At 44.6% G+C, this 18,437-nt stretch overlaps 1 protein-coding gene across 4 annotated transcripts in view; it reads left to right on the top strand.

Moving 5' to 3' along the window:
• PTPN14 (protein tyrosine phosphatase non-receptor type 14) overlaps positions 1-18,437 on the top strand; it is a 155,298-nt gene that overhangs the window by 68,383 nt on the left and 68,478 nt on the right. The gene's annotated exons all lie outside the window — the stretch shown is intronic.

The following is an 18,437-nucleotide window of genomic DNA, read 5'->3' as shown; positions in this document are numbered from 1 at the left end:
GGGCTGGATGATGTCGAAGGCCGCAGTGGTCTTCAACCTGCGGACCTCCGGAGGTTTCAAAACTACAACTCCCAGCAAGCCCGGACAGCCAATGGCTGCCCGGGCTTGCTGGGAGTTGTAGTTTTGAAACCTCTGGAGGTCCACAGGTTGAAGACCACTGCGGGTGGAGAGTTCACTCGAGTATAAGCCGAGGGGGGTGTTTTCAGCACGAAAAATCGTGCTGAAAAACTCGGCTTATACTCGAGTATATACGGTACAAGCAAAAAGAAAGATAGCCAGCACAACAACCTAATACACGGGTGCACACTGCCGTGGCAGATACAGAGTATACAAATAAAGAGGATTGCAGCAGCACACATTGGTCAAAAAATTGAGGCTCTCAGCGCACCTTTTGATCAAAACGTGTCCCCCATCCACCACGGGGAGGTGGCCTCATTTAGGATGGGACCCTAGCACACATTCTGAGCCTAACGCTCAGATACCAACTCACCTCTGCTGGGCATATAGCCTCTGACTGGGTGACATTCTGGATCCATATACAATTTAAAACACCACCTGTGAGAAAGGGGGAGGGGTGCACGGCTAAAGAGGGTGCCATTCCCCCTGAATTGTACATACAAGCAAAAAGAAAAATAGCCTTTAGTGAAAGTCTATGGAAGTGGGGGGGGGGGGGTGTGGCCATCACGACCCCGCCGCCAGCTCCAAGCGTTCGGAACCTTTTTGTTCCGAACGCTGGGGCAGCGGAGTACCCCTTTAAGACGACTACAGCATCAGACTACACAGGGTGTGTTTGTTGTCTGTAACCATGGAGACACACAGGCCCACATAGATGCTGTAGACACAAAACTGTGGTAGATTTTTAACCATGGTACTGCCAAAAACATTTACGGCATATGCCAGTGTTTCCCAACCAGGGTGCCTCCTGCTGTTGCAAATCTACAACTCTCAGCATGCCCGGACAGCCTTTGGCTGTCCGGGCATGCTGGGAGTTTTAGTTTTGCAATAGCTAGAGGCTAGATGTCCTAGCTCTACTATAGCGATACAGAAAAAGCCAGACATGTCTATGATGGAACGGGCCCCTTTAAGTGTATTTAAGTGCATCTCTTTAGAGCTCCTTAAAGGGGTATTCCAAGAAAAAACTTTTTTTTATATATATATATATATATATATATATCAACTGGCTCCAGAAAGTTAAACAGATTTGTAAATTACTTCTATTAAAAAAAAATCTTAATCCTTTCAGTACTTATGAGCTTCTGAAGTTAAAGTTGTTCTTTTCTGTCTAAGTCCTCTCTGATGACACCTGTTTCGGCAAACGCCCAGTTTAGAAGCAAATCCCCATAGCAAACCTCTTCTAAACTGGGCGTTTCCCGAGACAGGTGTCATCAGAGAGCACTTAGACAGAAAAGAACAACCTTAACTTCAGAAGCTCATAAGTACTGAAAGGATTAAGATTTTTTAATAGAAGTAATTTACGAATCTGTTTAACTTTCTGGAGCCAGTTGATATATATATATATACATTTTTTTTGCCTGGAATACCCCTTTAAAGGGGTACTCCCCTGGAAAACTTCATTTCTGAATTTAATTTCTGTCATGATCACAGTGCTCTCTGCTGACACCTTTGTCCATTTTAGGAACTTGTCGCAGCATGGGGGGGGGGGGGGGGAGAGTTTCTTCTACTCTGGACAGTTCCTAAAATGGACAGAAAGGAAATTCTGAAAGAAAAGAACGTCCTGTGGAGGGTACAGCAGCTGATAAGTACTGGAAGGATTACGATTTTTAAATAGAAATAATTAGCAAATCTGTTAAACTTTCAGTCACCAGTTGATAAAAAAAAAAAAAAAATGTTTTCCAGTGGAGTAACCCTTTTAGGAATGGAGGCGACTCCTACATGTTCTAAGGGAGTAGGTGTTTTTGGCTGTTGTATTTTGAGATCAATGAACAATGGGCTCTGAATATCTATCATTTCAATGTTGCCTTTTTCTCCCCACCACAAACACAGTGCATTATAGTCCGTTTCCTCCCTCCTACTTTTTGTAACCTGTAAAAAATAGTCCGGACAATGGCAATAAAATTCCACTGGGCGACTCCGGTGCCTCAAATAGCATACAAAAAAAACCACAAAACCGCTCTTTGTTTCCAGTTTTAGTTTATTTTCAGACCCACTGTGACGCCTTTTTTTAATTTTATATATTTTTTTTTCGTTTTTTTTTTTTTTTGTGGCATAAAGCACTTGCCGTGATGAATATAGCCTGGCGGAGATTTTTCTGATGGTATTAAAGAGAGTCCATTTACAAAAACTGCTGCCAATATCCTGTCTGCACAAAAAAATGGTGCAAATGTAAGTTTGTACACCCCTTGTATTTGGGTACACCTGCCGCCAGTGGAGCGTTGGTGTACGTAGAAAATATCATAATAATTAGTTTTTTTCTCCTAAGACCGGAGTTTCTGGTGTTTTGTATTCCCTCCATCCTTATGGGGTAATACTCTATTAGGATACGGCCCCAAGTAGAGTTTGCCCAGCTATTTCATGCTGCGCAGCGGGAAATATGCTGCGTATTCTCCGATGAGCACACACAGGGCTTCCCCGCGGTTTGGGGCCTTCATCCTTAGTGCACGCACATTGCTGCATTGGGAAATTTTTTTTAAAAACGCACATGGTAATTAGTTGCGGTTCCGCGTTCTAGCCGCAAAGTGGGAACAGAGCCTAACGCTGATGGTGCTGTAATATGTTTCTAAGGGTGCATTTATACGAAGTTTTAACCTTCCAGTGGAGAGATTTAAAAACCACCCGCTGCCGTATGCCTGTTGGACCCGCGCCGCATCCCATTAATTTAATAGAACCGGCCGAAGTCAGATTGAGACTCCGGTTGGCTCATTTTTGCACCTTATCCGGGATTGTCGCTTGACTGAAAACCGTGGTATGCCGCCATATTTTCAGTCTGGCGATAAAACTGATACGGTGCAAAACTAAGCCAACTGGAGTCACAATCTGAATCCGGTCGGCTTATTTAAATGAATGTAATGCCGCGCGGGTCTGGCAGGGATACAATTTCCCCAGCATCCGTATGCCCAAAACGTAGTGTGCACCCAGCCTTACTCATATTTATAACTGAGAAAGCCGGTTGATTGCCATTTATTTATTTTAGTTTGTTTATTTTTGTTTAAATAATATTTGGTTAATAATAAATAATAATAATGCGCTAAGAATAAATTCTATGAATTAAATTAATCATTCTATTTGTGAATATAATGAGGATACATGGAAGTGATTTACAATATTGGAGCCAAAGGAGAAGATTATTGTGGAAAACTGATGAGAGGATTTAGTGCCCTGTTAGACACTTCTTGTCTGGATACAAGATAAAATATGGTTGGGATATATAGAGGCTCCAGTACCCTGTTGGGCACCTCTAGCCTGGATACAAGATGAGATATAGTTGGGAATGGAATACATGAAGGTACTAGTACCTTGCTGGGCACCTCCAGCCTGGATACAAGATGAGGTACGGTGAGATATATGGAGTCATACAGGTTCGGTATGAGAGATATGGAGTCATACTGGTTTTGTATGAGATACATGGAGTCAATGGTTCGATATATGGAGTCATACAGGTTCGGTATGAGATACATGGAGTCATACAGGTTCGGTATGAGATACATGGAGTCATACAGGTTCGGTATGAGATACATGGAGTCATACAGGTTCGGTATGAGATACATGGAGTCATACAGGTTCGGTATGAGATACATGGAGTCATACAGGTTCGGTATGAGATACATGGAGTCAATGGTTCGGTATGAGATACATGGAGTCATACAGGTTGGGTATGAGATACATGGAGTCATATTGGTTTTGTATGGCATCACAGGACAAGAAAGTGTTGTAATCTGGTGAAGACCCTTGTTGTATGTGAGAGAGCATTATCCTGCTTAAAAATGCCAGCCATGAGTCGACACGTGTCCACAGGATGTCCTGCATGTATATCGGTTACTGTCACTTCATCACTACTAGGGGTGACCAGATTTTGTATGCATTGGCTCCCCAGATCATCACACTAGCAGGGGGCAGTGTGTGGCTCCACCGCAAAGGCAGGTTCAAACCAAGAGGCCTCCATACACTAACCCAACCATAGTTACATCCCCAACAGAACCTTGATTTGTTGCTAAAGACAAAACGGTTCCGGTTCGTAGCAGTACTGGGCGCTGTGACACCAAATCTCTCTTTGCTAAGTGCCAGGAAATGTTATGGTAGAGACTGGGGTGTGTAATGAAGAGACTGGGGTGTGTAGCGGACACGAAAACTGTGGAAGCTGCTTGTGATCCTCTCTGATGGTGGTCTGTATGGGCCAGCCGGTGCCTGTTTGCCATGTGCTCCCTCACATAACCACTGCTCCCAGCACCTACCAGCTTAATTCAAATAGCCTATATGGTCCATTGATGATCCCCCTTCTACAGTCTGCCAACTGGGCTATATGTTGTTTCACTGTGTTGTAGAGGCATGTCTAGCAGTCAACCATCTTTCTCCAAGAGGTACCCTGCCCAGAAGTAGCCTCTGAGAACCTTTTTAGAGGGCAGCATGGGGAAGAAATGTTATGCCCTCTTGTCACAACACTCAGTGTCTAATAAGACTACGCTAGGGGAGGCTGAGGAGGTGTGAGTCTGGCACGAGTCAGAGGGCGTGAGCCTAGCGTTCAAACCTCCGTTTTTAAATAAAGTTCCCACCCACCTGACTATTGATGGAAAAATTTAGATAGTCAACCATATAGTAAAATCTCTATCTTGGGAATAGTGGGGTGCAGCAACAAATTAAAAATTGGGTTGGAATGAGGAAACGAGAGGCTACAGATTTATTAAAACCTTGATTATTTATAATGCCGCAGGTCTATCTCTTTTGCAGACCCTATAAAAAAAAAAAAAGGGGTTTGCCGGGTGAAACTGGTATTCATCATACAACTGATCCGCCAAAAGAAGGTTTATAGAAGCAGATTTCATGGGAACTTTCTTTTTAATCTATATCTTTCTGGCTTCTGGGTGAATATTTCCATGGCTGCTTGATAATCCAGAATATTTGCTAGTCTGGTCCCTATTTCTGCCGGATAGAAACAGTTCCATATTTTTCCAATAAGTCTCCCTGGTGTGAACTTTTCTCCATTCCAGCGTTTGATGTATCACGTTTTAATGATGTCATAATCCTTTCTTATGCCCCGGGCCTAAACTAATATATTGTCTGGGTGAAGGGAGTGTCGTCGCGTCAGGAGACCTGGCGTAGCATTCACAGCCGAGGGATCCCATCTCTATAGCAACAGACTGGGTTACAGTAAAATATCCGAAAATGGCTTAAAAGGGCTTTGAAATATTAGACACGCAGCTCATAAACCATTATCTGTCAAAAATGGCGCTTTTAATTTTTTTTTATATTAATTACTTTTTCTTTATGTGAAAGAAGCCCTATAGGGAATGTCTGATACAAAGTCGGTCTTGAAAGTTACAACTTTGAGGGTGGCAACCTCCCAATACGGTATAATTTCTTTATGTACCCAGTTACCAAATTATGGTGTATTCTAAATTATGGAACTGGAAAAAAAGTTCCTGATAATAAGATCCTAAAACCGTTGTAGATTTCAAATGCCACATTAAAAGGTAAATCCAAAGTTTTAATCCCTCCTCGTTTTGTGATGCAGACCAGCAAGCTCCGCGCATGTGTCCCGTTCATCAGAAAAGGACTTGTGCACAGAACTTGCTGGGCAGGATATGGTTGCCTCGGCAACTGTACTGTCCAGCGTGGCCTGTGTCTCGCCCCACACTGGAGCTGAAGATAGCATGGACTTTTAAAGTTTGAATTTACCCTAAGGAAAGGATACAGTACGGTAGGTGTTACCCCGTACCCTTGCTGCCCTGTCAGGCAGACTCCCTTCAGTGTCCCCTGGGCCCCCCTTGCATCTGTCCCCCATGTAAATATGTTTATTATGTATTATACTGTGTAATGTGTGAAGAAAGTGTTGTCACTTTAAGACTGTTTGTTTACTTTGTGAGTTGTCATGTGATTGTTACCCAGGAGAGGTATCAGTGACCAGGTGACTTAAGGGGGACCAATGGGATCCCACCAGAGTCTCCCTCATAAAAGCCCTGGGAGGAGTCTCTTCTCTCTCTCTCTTGCTTCCTGCTGAGGTCCAGTCATGACTAGGGGATATCCTAGCTGCTTACCTTTTTGCCCCACCCCCAAAATCCCAATAACGACTGACACCGGTTAGTGGTACAAAAGGCCACAGCAGCCCATATTTATTAACATTGAACAATTTAAACATTGGCATAACATATTGTATGAACATCATACAAAAACCATAAAACATAACCACCCTACAGCGGCAGAGAGATCTGGAGGCAACGTCCCCTTTTAACCCCAAGTGAACCAATGTGCCAAGCCTCCTACATTTGCCTCTAGCCGTAAGGCACCAGACCTAAGGACACCATTTCAGAGGCCCAATCCTCTCCCCGGGGCCCATGCCCACGGGGAATCCTTCACCAGGCTGAGTACCGTCCCCAGCCTCCTCCACCAACACCTTCTCAAACCTCCAAAATTGCCACTCCTGCCTCCAAATCCCTCTCCCGCTACCGCTGCCGCGACAAGAAGGACCCAAACCTAGTACAAGGGCGGGTGGGCGGGAACTTCTCTGGCCTTGTGCCGACTGACCCCTGAATGGGGCCCGTAAGCCACAGTCAGTCTTGTCAGTCGTCATTTGTCAAGACAACGTGGCCTGCATTAAATTGTCCACCTCTACTTCAAGTCCCAGCAAGCCCTTAAGGTCACTGGTCATCGCCCTGGCTGAACTGTATAGACTTTTCCACCTGTCTAACCTCAGTAAAGCTACCGTTATCCGTATCTTGCCTAGCCCAGGATCCAGCGGTATACCTTCGGGTGGTATTGAGGATAAACTACGCCCTGGCGTCACGAATACAAGGGGTTAATGCCATCTGCACCTAGGGTAATTCCATCTGCCCTTTGCATCACATCCCCACCACAATACTGTGGTATGATCCATCACATCACAACACATTTCTGGGCCAATCTGGCTCCTTCCTTAGGTGGGATAAAAAGGACAAAGACAAAGTACTTAATATATTTTGATACCGATTGGGATCTGTTGGATTCAATCAACCCGCTGGATCCTGGTAACGCTCATTGTAACCCTACTGGTGAGGAGCTGGAATGTTGCTGTTGTTTTCTTTGATTGTGTCACATACAAGCTACGTCTGCTATAATCTAGCAGAATCCTATAAGCATTCATTGGCTTAGGGATGTGTTAGAATGTCTGGAGTTCCCCTTTAATAGCAGGGTAATGTGTTATTAATGTCAAATCAAGAAAACATTCCTTATCTACGGTGGAGAAATTATCAAGACAGGCTTCTTATAAAAAATTGATTATTTATTAACTGTTGAATGAAAATGGCAAAAGGTATATTGTCTCCTCTATATAATGTTAGACTAAATATATACCATATTTTTCGCCATATAAAATGCACTCAATTTTAATGGATGAAAATCTAGAAAAAAAAGATTCTGAACCAAATACAATGTAAAGTATAGGACAGTGATCTTCAACCTGCGGACCTCCAGATGTTGCAAAACTACAACTCCCAGCATGCCCGGACAGCCGTTGGCTGTCCGGGCATGCCAGGAGTTGTAGTTTTGCAACATCTGGAGGTCCGCAGGTTGAAGACCACTGGTATAGGAGGTAGTACTCACGTGTCCCCGCCGCTCTGGACCCGTCACCGCTCGTCATCGCTGCCCTGGATGTCGCCCTCCATCGCTGTCGCCGCAACCCCGGGGTGTCCCTGTTGCTCCGGAACGTCTCTGCTGCCCGGGATCCTCGCTCTCCATCGCCGCCATCACGTCGCTACGCACGCTGCTACTATTGGATGACGGGACGGTGTGCGCGACGACGTGATGACGACGGAGTGCGCCGGACATGCAGGGGATCCCGGCATGGAGCAGACACCGAGGAGGCAGGTAAGGTCCCTCCTGGTGTCCTGTAAGCTGTTCGGGACGCCGCGATTTCACTGCTGCGGTCCCTAACAGCCCGACTGAGCCGGGTTAGTGTCACTTTAGCTTCAAAGGCGGCGGTCAGCTTTGATCGCCACGTCTGAAGGGTTAATACAGGGCATCACTGCGATCGGTATATTTTAATTAATAGTTCGGACATTTACGCATGCGGCGGTACCACATGATTTTTTTTTTTTTTTTTTTTACATTATTTTATTTGAAAAAAATAGCAAACTTTCAGTAAGCTGATCGGGACATTCTGACGCGATAGTCCCGATCAGCTCCACTGAGCTGCCCGGATAGTTTTACTTTCAGTTTAGATGCCGCAATCAACTTTTATCTTGGCGTCTAAAGGGTTAATGCCCGATCGGCGGTGCCCAGTATTAGCCGTGGGTCCTGGCTGCCTGTAGCAACCGGGACCCACAGGGTTCAACCAGTTCTTTGCTCAAGAGAACGGTTTAAAACCAGTTAGCAGGATCAGGGTGTACAGGTACGCCCTGAGTCCTTAAAAGGATACTCAAGCCCTAATACATCTTCTCAAGAAAGATGCCGGTACGGCTTAGAAACACGTTGTTGGTTTTTATAATCCTTTTAAATAAATATTATTATTCAAGAAGTCGTGGGCAGCGCTCCATTATCCTCCTTCGTGGTACGATTGTGGATTATATGAAGCGGAGACTTCCTGTCCTGTCTGTGATGATAAAGAGGAGACTGCTAGAAAGTGATCTGCACCGCATTATAGCGAGGACAAATACAAGAACGAAAATGGAGCTACTCACAGAATTTGGAAAAATATTAAACTTATTAGATAAGTGCAAAATACAATAAAAGCATTTAAAAAGGAGGAATCGGCAGAGACATGGCAGCATCTCTGGGACTATCTGGTAATGTAAGAATAATATACAGTTTATACAAAATGTACAAATGGGTGGTACAGTAGAGGATGGGATGGGAGGTCGAGGTAGGAGGACTGGATAGGAGGTCGGGATATGACAACGATATATGAGGTCGGGATATGAAGTCAAAAGCTTCCTCCTTTGTTTATTTTCCTCCCCAAAAAGGATTAGGAAGGAAAAACCGGGCAACGCCGGGTACTCAGCTAGTATATATATATAAAACATAACAGTAGAATCTCAGTGCTGTTTAATCACCCCTTATCTTTCCCCGGTATCATTTCACCCCACCCTTATACCCTGGGCCACCTTATTCCCATGTGCCAATTTATCCCCCCATTACCCCCTGTGCCACATCATTTACCCTTGACCCCCCCCCTCCCGTGCCATTTAATTCCCCCTTTATTACCCTCTATGTAAATTCATCTTTTCCCTCTTTATGAAGTGGCACAGGGGGATAAAGGGGAATGAAATGGCATGAGGGGGGGGGGGGGGGGAAATGGCACAGGGGTTGGTAAAGAGGGGTAGATGAATTTGCACAGAGAGTAATAAAGGGGGAATTAAATAGCACGGGGGGGGGGGGGGAGGATCAAGAGCAAATTATGTGGCACAGTACTTAAAAAAGGGGGGATGATTTGGCACAGGGAAAAATAAAGTGGTTCCGGGGGATCAGGGAAGGAGAAGGGGTGAATGATGCAGCCGGTGGATGTACAGAAGCAGGAGACCAATGTTTAAACAGCAGTCTTCTGCTCCTGTGCTGGGGCTTCTGCAGGGGGGTGCAACGGGGGCCTGGGCCCATTACTGGGGTATTGGCTGTATCCCCTTACACCGACCCTGTGTACAAGATAGGGTCGGCACAAGCCTGGTTGCCCCCTATTGGGAGTGTTTTGTCTCCTACTGTCCCCTATTTGGAGTGTTTTGCCCCTTTCGGGTGTGTCCGCGTCTGCTATTGGGAGTGTCCCCTATTCGGACGGTGCAAATAAATTAAAGGGTTATCCAGGCAAAAACTTTTTTTTTCTATATCAACTGGCTCCAGAACGTGAACCAGATTTGTAAATTACTTCTGTTAAAAAAAATCTTAATCCTTTCAGTACTTATGAGCTTCTGAAGTTAAGGTTGTTCTTTTCTGTCTAAGTCCTTTCTGATGACACGTGTCTCGGGAACAGCCCAGTTTAGAAGAGGTTTGCTATGGGGATTTGCTTCTAAACTGGGCGTTTCCCGAGACACGTGTCATCAGAGAGCACTTAGACCGAAAAGAACAACCTTAACTTCAGAAGCTCATAAGTACTGAAAGGATTAAGATTTTTTTAATAGAAGAAATTTACAAATCTGTTTAACTTTCTGGAGCCAGTTGATATATAAAAAAAAGTTTTTTCCTGGATAACCCCTTTAAGTCTTATGGGATTCTGACGGGGAATTAAAAGCTGTCCACTATTGGGAGGAGTACGGTGTATATGGTCTATAGTATATACAGTAATTATATCAAGGTGCACAGTTACGGTACATAAAGGGCCCTTATCATAGAACCTATTACAAAGCAGAATGCAGTAAGCGCAAGTGAAAACATATTCAAGCAGGAAAGTACAAATATATAGCACAATACCAACCAGCAATTACAACCAATAATCCAGGTCCCGGAATGTCGCCACCCCAACACGTGTTTTGTTCTGGAGACCTTCGCTGGGGGTTGACACTAGTAGATAGAGAGAACAATAGGAGCTCAGCCTCCCCCTCCCCTGTAGAATTACCATTATAAAAATTCACAATGCATGCTTACACCTCTGCCCCATACAAAGAATAGGGTCTGGAGAGGGTTCATCTGTGTTTGTCTATGGATCCTGCAGTAAAGCATATGACTAAATGCTGTTAAAAACAGATCCAGCAATATGGCCGAGCCCATAATCTATATATATATATATATATATATATATATATATATATATATATATATATATATATATAATATATATACGCAACCTGTGTGTGTATGTTCCAGCATCACTTCCAAAGGGCTAAAGATATTGACATATAAGTAACATGGGACCAAGTTTCATGTTAACAACAAACATAGGATAGATAATTTAACCCTTACTCAGGGTCGGGGTTTTTGTTTAAAGTCCCATACAAGTCTATGGGAAATATATGTTATTGCATAACTTCCAAACGGCTGGAGATATTTCTATATACTCGGTCACATGTTACTGGGTGGTGCCGGGCCGACTAGGTTTAGGAGCCACGGACTGTGGATATGGGGAGCAGGCAGAACAGGGAATGAAAGGGTTACAGCGAGGGCCCCTCCTCCCCCCTCTCTGATTGGTGCTTCTAGTGGTGGCCAATAGGGAAGGAGAGGAGGAGGTCACATGGTGCAGGGTAGGCAGGATGGCCCTTCTTCATTAGGGTGCGTTCACACGGAGTAAATCGAGAGTAATTCAAGCCGAAAAATTTACGGGCGGAAAAAAGAATTTTATTTTCACGTGAAATTTGCGCGGAATTGCACACGGAATTGCGGGAGAAAAGTGAAGGGTTTTTCAGCCATTTCTGCGTGAATTCCGTACGAATTCCGTGCAAAGTGCACGAAAACTATGTCGGACGGAATTTTTTTTTACCATTGCCTTCTATTGATTTTTTGCTCGCGGATTCCGCTTGAAGAATTCCACTAGCAGAATTTCCGCAGTGTGAACAGAACAGCGGAAATAACATTAAAGTCAATGGGAAGAGGAGATGTGCATTCATTTGGAGCGGAGAATTCAAGAGGAATTACTCGAGTAAATTCCTCTTGAATTACTCCGTGTGAACGCGCCCTTAGGGTATGTTCACACTGAAGGTTTGGAGAGGAATTTCCGCAAGTAATTCTGCTCACTTATTCCTCTCCAATTCATTCAGCAGTGTAAATCCCCATAGTATGAAATTTAATTTCTGCTCCTCAGTTCACACCGAGAAATTTCCGCTAGCGGAATTCTGTCACTGAATTCCGTTCCGCATGAAGAATGAACATGTTCGTTCTTCATGCGGAATTCGTGTCCCAACCCCATAGAACTCAATGTAAAAAAAAAAAAATTTTCAGTCCGCCACACTTTTGGGCGGAATTCCCGCGGTATCTGTGCAAAAATTTTTTTTTTCTTTTTTTTAACAATGTCTCCTATGCCGCACTGAATTCCGCACTGATTTCTGTGCGGAACTCCGCGCACATTCTGCACGGATTCCGCACAGATAAAAACTGTCATTTCTGAGCGGATTTTTTCAGCGAGAATTCCGCGCAAACATTAATCAGTGTGAACATACCCTTATAAAGATCTCCCCTCCCCTCCTCCGATCCTTTTCAGCTTACCTGCTGCGGCTGCCAGAGGAGACAGCTAAATGCCCTCCCACCCCTAGTTGTTTTTCTGTGTTTTCCACTCAGATGTTGTTTTTTGTAACCCCCCTTTTTAAAAAATAAATAAAAAAAATATATATAATATATATATATATATATATATATATATATATATATATATATATATATATATATATATAGTGATTTATGTTTAAAAAAAAAAAATTATTGGAGGACGTTCCTTATTCGGTATGATTTTTGTGGTATTTGTGGCTTTATGTCACAGCTGGCGGTACAGGAGAGGTAATATATGGAGAAGCGGGGGTGGAATGCTGATGGGCCCATCGGCTGTTGCTGGCGGCTGGCTGGGTGCTTCCCCTGGTTGGCAACCTGATTGGAGGTTGAACGAGTTATAAAATCGTTATAAAATAATAAAGCTGTGGTCGACCCCCACGTCCATCAGAAGTTAATAATTGTCGGTGTGGTTATTGCTCATTAATTAATACAAAGGGGATACGAGCTGGAGTTAAAAAGGAAAGGTAGGCATTACGCACAGTCTTATATGTCCACTAAAAATATAGGATAGTTAATTTAACCCTAACCTCCCCTCATTTGCGAAGGTCGGGGTTTCTGTTTAAATTCCAATGCAAATCTATGGGAAATGTATGTTCTAGCATAACTTCCGTACGGCTGGAGATATTTCAATAATACTTGGTCACATGTTACTTATATGTCAAATAAAAATATATAATAGTTAAATTAACCCCTAACCTACCCGCTTATGGGAAGGATGGGTTTTTGTTTCAAGTCCCATGCAAGTATATAGGACTTCTGGTGCCTTACTCCACAAGCTCCACTCTGCATCTCCTGGTGAATGCGTCAGTCCGGCTGGCAAGCCACACCCTCCCCACATTCTATGCCCCATCTTACAAAGACACGCCCACCCTGTAAGCCACACCCCTTTTTATTTTCAGCTACAATATCTTTACCACAATGCTGCCCCACCTGAAGACGGGATACGAGGATGGGATACGAGGATGGGATACGAGGATGGGATACGAGGATGGGATACGAGGATTAAAAATGGGGACAAAATATGAGGACAGGATTATGAGGTTGGAATATGAGGAGGGGATTTGGGGTCGGGATATGAGGTGGGGATATAGGGTGGGGATATGAGGAAGGGATATGGGGTCAGAATTTAAGGACTGGATATGAGGACAAAAGCTTCCTCCTTTGTTGCTTTTCCTCCCCCACAAGAATAAGGTAGGAAAAACCAGGCAGCGCCGGGTACTCGGCTAGTAATTTACTAAAAATAATAAAAAATAAGATAGTAATTACAATCAGAAAGATCAGGCAATATGGCCGAGCCCAGGGCGTAGCTGTAGGGGGTGCAGTGGCAGTGGTCGCATCGGGGCCCTGGTGCCCAAGGGGCTCCAAAACAAATGTGCCCCCATAAGTGACCAGTATTATGATTGGCACATAGGACCCTGTTGCAGATTTTGCATCGGGGCCCAGAAGCTACAAATTACGCCTCTGGCTGAGCCCATAATAATAAAATTAATTTAATAATATAATATAAGATAATAATTATAATGAGCCCATAATCATCATGTACTAAAAATAATGTAAAATAAAAAAATATAACAGGTTAGACAAAAAAAAAAAATAAAAAATTTGACTGACTCGAATCAGTGAAAAAAAAACTACGGAAACTAAATAAATAAATAAATAAATAAATAAATAAATAAAAATCTAGACGACACATTGGTTTAAATGAGGATTACTAGTTAAAAATATTTGCGCAAACAAATTAGGTAGGTTAATCTGTCCAAGTCCTCTTGTTCTATCTCAGTGTTTCCAAACCAGCGTGCCTCCAGCTGTGGCAAAACTACAAATCCCAGCATGCCCGGACAGCCGTTGGCTGTCCGGGCATGCTGGGAGTTGTAGTTTTGCCACAGCTGGAGGCCCCCTGGTTGGAAAACACTGCTTTATATGATGGCGGGGCAATTTTTGCTCAGCTTGCAGTCCCCCCCCCCCCCATACATAACATAGTGTTTATTAATTCTCTTTTGAAGGGAAATGAAGCCTTGGCATTCTGTATCCGGCCCTGAAGTATGGCGCTGGCGTGGAGCGTCTTCCAGCTCGTAATTAGCAGATATGTTTTACATTATGTTGTTGCAATTACTAGAGTCAGAAGTTTGCAGCGAGCAGCACTTACGGGGTCCCACGCACAATGTCATGTCATTAACAGTAGCGCGCCTACTCGTTCCCAGCCAATCAGCTGCTGCGGGCCTGGCCGCGATTCAAGCAAGCTGCGCAAAATGACCACTCTACCATTACAGGCAACGCTGTTACAATCGGGCGCTGATTACGCGCTGGTGCCAAGGACTCAACAATCCCACAATGTTGTCTGAAAACCTATAATCCTGAGCAAAGAGACTGCTGAAAATCCACCTAATCCCCTCAAAACAGGGAAAGAATTTAGCAGATTTGCCATTCAGAAGTCTTGGAAAGCTGGGTGATGTGTCTCTTCTAGTAAACGGTTGTATTCCTAATAGAGAAAATGTAAAGCGTGTGTATGTATGTGTATATATGTGTGTGTGTGTGTGTGTGTATGTGCATATATATATATATATATATATATATATATATATATATATATATATAAAATATATAATTTTTTTTTATTATTATTTATATAAAATATATATATATATATAATATATATATATATATATATATATAATATTATTATAATTTTTTTTTTTTTTTTAAGGGGTTGTATATGTGGATTGTCTGATATTGCGGCACAACCCTATTCACTTAAAGGGGTACTCCGGTGGACAACAATGGTTTTTTTGTTTTTGTTTTTTTTAATCGACTGGTGCCAGAAAGTTAAACAGATTTGTAAATTACTTCTACTTATCAGCTGCTGTATGCTCCACATGATGTAATTTTCTATTGAATTTCTTTTCAGTCTGACCACAGTGCTCTCTGCTGACACCTCTGTCCGTATCGGGAACTGTCTGTCCAGAGCAGGAGAGGTTTGCTATGGGTATTTGCTCCTACTCTGGACAGTTCCTGACATGGACAGAGGTGTCAGCAGAGAGCACTGTGGTTAGACTGAAAAAAAAAATGAAAAAAGAAAATAAATTCCTGTGGAGCATACAGCAGCTGATAAGTACTGGAAGGGTTAAGATTTTTAAACAGAAGTAATTTACAAATCTCTAAAACTTTCTGGCACCAGTTGATTTTAAAAATATTATTTTTAACAGGAGTATCCCTTTAAATTGTATCTGTCATTTAGGGGGGGACATAATTTTTGGATTGGTCGGGGTCTGAGCTGGGAAAAGTGTGCGCTTGGCATAAGGCTTGACAAATCCCAGACGCCAGGTCGCCATGTCGACTAAGAATTTTGTTGTGGTGCTTAGGTATTTGTTAGATCTTTTCAATAGGGGTGGTCAGCAGAGAGCACTGTGGTCAGACTGGAAAGAACTACACAACTTCCTGTGGAGCATACAGCAGCTGATACGTACTGGAAGGATTATGATTTTTAAATAGAAAAACTTTTTTTTTTCTCGCCAAAGTACCCCTTTAAGGCTTGTCACTCAGCTTTCCCTGAATAAGATATACAAAACAGAATTCAAAATCACGATTTTTCTTTTTCCTTTTATGAGGCTTGAGTTTTATTATTACAGGGAAATGCTCTGTGAATCAGCAGGAATGAAGTTTATTTAACTTAGGAGCGAAAACAAAGTGCATGAGATAACACATTAGACAGAACACTTGACAGGGTGCGTTCCCAGGCCGGCTGCCGCTGCCGGAGATGGTGCCAGAGGAGACGCTGCCAGATAACTGCTTTCCCGACAATGTAAACCTTTTATATTACTGAAAATGAAAAGCTGCTTCCCCAATACACACATTATCTGGACTTTAAGTGAGAAACTGGGTTCTGTAAGAAGAAGTGCTACAACAGCGGACGGTATCCCAGACTTTATATGCGGTAACACGGGTCGCCGTCACAGTCTTGGCCTTATATGTTAAAGAGAAAATGCTGAAATAAAACATGGTAGAATAAATATAGAAACATTAAAAAAAAGAAAAAAAAAAAAAGAAAGCACATTCTGCAGTTCTTCCTTTAAAAATATGCAATCCGATCCTGGCAGTTACGTGTGAAATTAAAAAATATTATGTGTGTCCCAGGAGATCGGCCTTTGGATGTAAAGCAACTGGCTGAGGCAGGAGCCCTGCCCCACTGCACTAAGTCCCCCCTATGGAAGCCCCGCCCCACTGCCCTCTGTCCCCTATGGGAAGCCCCGCCCCACTGCCCTCTGTCCCCTATGGGAAGCCCCGCCCCACTGCCCTCTGTCCCCTATGGGAAGCCCCGCCCCACTGCCCTCTGTCCCCTATGGGAAGCCCTGCCCTCTGTCCTATGGTAAGCCTTGCCCACTGCTATCTGTCCCCTATGGGAAGCCCCGCCCCTCTGTCCTATGGGATACCCTGCCCAACTGCTCTCTGTCCTAAGGAAAGCTTTGGCCACTGCACTCTGTCCTTTATGCAAAGCCCCATCCCACTGCATTTGGTCCCCTAAGGGAAGCTCACCCTACTGCACTCTCCCCTTTTGGGATGCCCCGCCCCACTGCACTCTGTCCTAAGGGAAGCCTTGGCCACTGCACTCTGTCCTAAGGGAAGCCTTGGCCACTGCACTCTGTCCTCTATGCGACGCCCCACCCCACTGCATTCTGTCCGCTAAGGGAAGCCCCTCCCCAGTGCACTCTGTCCCCTATGGGAAGCCCCGCCCCACTGCCCTCTATCCTATGGGAAGCTCTGCCCTTCTGCCCTCTGTCCTATGGTAAGCCCTGCCCACTGCAATCTGTCCCCTATGGAAAGCTCCACCCCACTGCATTATGTCCCCAATGGGAAGCTCCACTGCACTCTGTCCTATTGGATTGCCCTGCCCTACTGCACTCTGTCCTATGGGAAGCTCGTCCCAATAACACTCTGTCCTATGGTAAGCCTTGCCCAATGCAATCAGTCCCCTATGGGAAGCCCCGCCCCTCTGTCCTCTGGGAAGCCCTGCCCTACTTCACTCTGTCTTATGGGAAGCTCTGCTCACTGCACTATGTCCCCAATTGGAAGCCCGGCTGCACTCTGTCCTTTAGGCTGCCCTGCCAACTACCGACTGTCCCCTATGGGAAGCCCCACCCCCACTGCATTCTGTCCCCTAAGGGAAGCCCCGCTCCACTGCACTCTGTCCACTATGGGAAGCCTTGCCCACTGCACTCTGTCCACTATGGGAAGCCCCACCCCACTGCATTTTGTCCACTAAAGGAAGCCCACCCCACTGCACTCTGTCTCCTATGGGAAGCCTTGCCCACTGCACTCTGACTCTTATGGGAAGCCCCACCCCACTGCACTCTCTCCCCTATGGGAAGCCGCACTCCACTGCACTCTCTCCCCTATGGGAACCCCCCCCCCCCCAACAGCACACTCTCCCCTATGGGAAGCCCAGCCCCACAGCATTCTTTCCTATGGGAAGCCCTGCTCCACTGCATTCTGTCCCCTAGGGGAAGCAGCCCCCCCCCCCCCCCCCCCCACACACACACAGCACTCTGTCCCCTATGAGAAGCCCACCCCACTGCACTCTGTCCCCAATGGGAAGCCCCGCTGCATTCTGGCCCCTATAGGAAGCCCGCCCCACTGTATTATGTCCCCTATGGGAAAACCCGGTCCACTGCACTCTACCCCCTATATGAAGCCCCACCCCACTGCACTCTGCTCTCTATGGGAAACCGCACCTCACTGCATTCTGCCCCCAATGGGGAACCCCATCCCACATAACTGTCTGATGGGAACTCCATTGATAAGCAAAACAGGGGTCCTGTGCTCCCTGTATGGATGGCGCCACATTCAGGTGCGTTTTGCCGCTGCTTTATTCAATTTTTTGAAGCTGATGGAAACAACTGGGCCTAGTCGATAAGCGACAGATATTTTGGGCTGGAATACTTATGTCAAGATTATAATCTATTACCTAGCCACAGGATAGGTGGGAAGTGTCCAATCTGTGGGGGATATTGTAAAAAATGTTGACACGACCATCATCAATATCCTTAGATTCTGAATGAGAAACTCCTTATTCTGATAAGTTTGTGAACCCTATAGTCATTGATTGTATCCTAGAG

The sequence above is a fragment of the Hyla sarda genome, chromosome 3, assembly GCF_029499605.1.
Source record: "Hyla sarda isolate aHylSar1 chromosome 3, aHylSar1.hap1, whole genome shotgun sequence".
NCBI classification, from domain to species: domain Eukaryota; kingdom Metazoa; phylum Chordata; class Amphibia; order Anura; family Hylidae; genus Hyla; species Hyla sarda.
Note: the sequence above shows the minus strand (reverse complement) of the source record. Positions and strands in the feature narration are given on the sequence as shown.